Raw genomic sequence first — 1,958 nt, forward strand, 5'->3', positions numbered from 1 at the left:
TTAACCCGTCTTTTACTAATTGTTTTTATAATTAATTTATAGATTTTATAATCTTATGTTAGTTTCTGTAAATTGTTTTCAAGATACCTTCCTTTATGTTAATTTTTGAATATAAAAATGGTAAGTTATATGGAAGTCCTTTGAAAAATCTAAAATACTGTATAGTTTTAAGTAATTCTGTGCAACTGCTGATAAATAACATGTTTGGATGCTTGAAATGTTCCAGCTAGTATTGTGAATGCTTTGTAAATATTATTTCATAACAAACAAATGAGATGGTACCAGTTTTATCTGCATTTTGCAGGTGATGAAAATAAGGGATAGATGGGCTATTTATGCTAGATTGCACAGCTGACAAGTGGTAGAATTAGAATTTAACCTAGTCATATTTTACATAGTGCCATTACTTATATAGTGGAGGAAATGCAATACTTTTCCTTGGAAATAGTATACTTTCACTTGTCTTTAGATATCTAATGGTTTTTGGCATTTGTACAAGTTTACAGTGATATCTTAATTGGCATTTTACAATATAATTGTTTCAGGACATTGGAAAACTGTCTGGAGTTTACTTTTTCCCTAGAAGGCATTAACACTGCCCCTAACTGATGATTATTCTGCATATCTCTTTAAAGAGAAGGGATTATTTATGAGTCATTGGCAAGTAAGGCTCTGCTATAAACAATGTGAGCTTAATAGTTCTTTGCTGATGTGAATTGAATCTGACCAGGACTACTTGAGCTTAGCCATCAAAATCTCCTCCTGTGTTCTTTCCCCTAACTTCTTTCACTTTCTCAACTATGCACTTTTATATACTTACCTGTCACCACCCCTTTCCCTAAGCTACACATAAACACCATAAGCTCAAATACAAAGAAACTTGAAGATTTGTGGGAATAACCTCTATACTAGTCAAGGATTTCATATATATATATATATATATATATATATATATATATATATATAAATTCTGAGAGGTACTTTCTAGATATAGTGTAAGATTTTTTTCGAAGACATAATAAAGATGAGACTTGCAATGTTCTGAAATGTTTAGCCCTCCTCAAAATGAAACTTCCCAGTGTGGTAGCTTTTGGAGATAGGAACTTGAGAGATGATTAGACCATGAAGGTAAGATTAAAACTTTTATACAAAAGGTCTTGGAGAGATCACTTTCTTCTTCTACCATGTGAAAACACAGTGGGAGGACATCATCTATAAACCAGGAAGTAAGCCTTCATCAGACAGATGCTGAATGTGTCAGTGCCTTTATCTTGGACTTCTCAGCCTCAAGAACTGCGAGGAATATTTTCTATTGCTTATTAGCTAGGAAGTTTATGATATTTTGTTTAATAGCAGAATGGACTAAAAAGAGGATTAAATTAAAGGAAGAAATTTGGGCAGTCCAACCTTAAGCTATTTTTCCTGATAAACATAGTAAAATGCCAGGAACTAGAGGAAACTGTAAATTACACTTGAAGCAAATAATAATGGGCCAAGTGATAAGATCCATTGCTATGGATTATGGAGTGTATTTCATGGACAGGCCCAACTTTAGGCACAATTACAATAAATCACAAAAACACTAGTATGTGACAGGACTCATCTGTGACAGAGCAGTTGGGAACCCCCGAAATGAGCATAGACTCAGCCATAAACTGGAGTAGTAGACAAGTTCAGTAGAAAACTTAATATAAGAAGCTCAGAAGACTGAAGCAGGAGGTTGACAAGAACTCAATATAAGAAGGATAAAAGTTTGAGGTCAACATCAAACTGTGAAATTCTGTGAGACCCTTTCTCAAAAAAAAAAAAATATAAAGGATTGGGGAAGTAGTTTAGTTGAAAAACACCCTTGGTTTAATACCTACAACTACAAAATAAATGGATGAATTCATAAATTAAAATTAAATAGAAGTCATAATGGAGAAAATTAAAGCAAGCAAAGGTGAAGAAATATTTAA

This window comes from Marmota monax, unplaced genomic scaffold, assembly GCF_021218885.2.
Source record: "Marmota monax isolate L192 unplaced genomic scaffold, Marmota_monax_Labrador192_F-V1.1 WCK01_AAM20220418_F8-fsc01474, whole genome shotgun sequence".
Lineage (NCBI taxonomy): Eukaryota > Metazoa > Chordata > Mammalia > Rodentia > Sciuridae > Marmota > Marmota monax.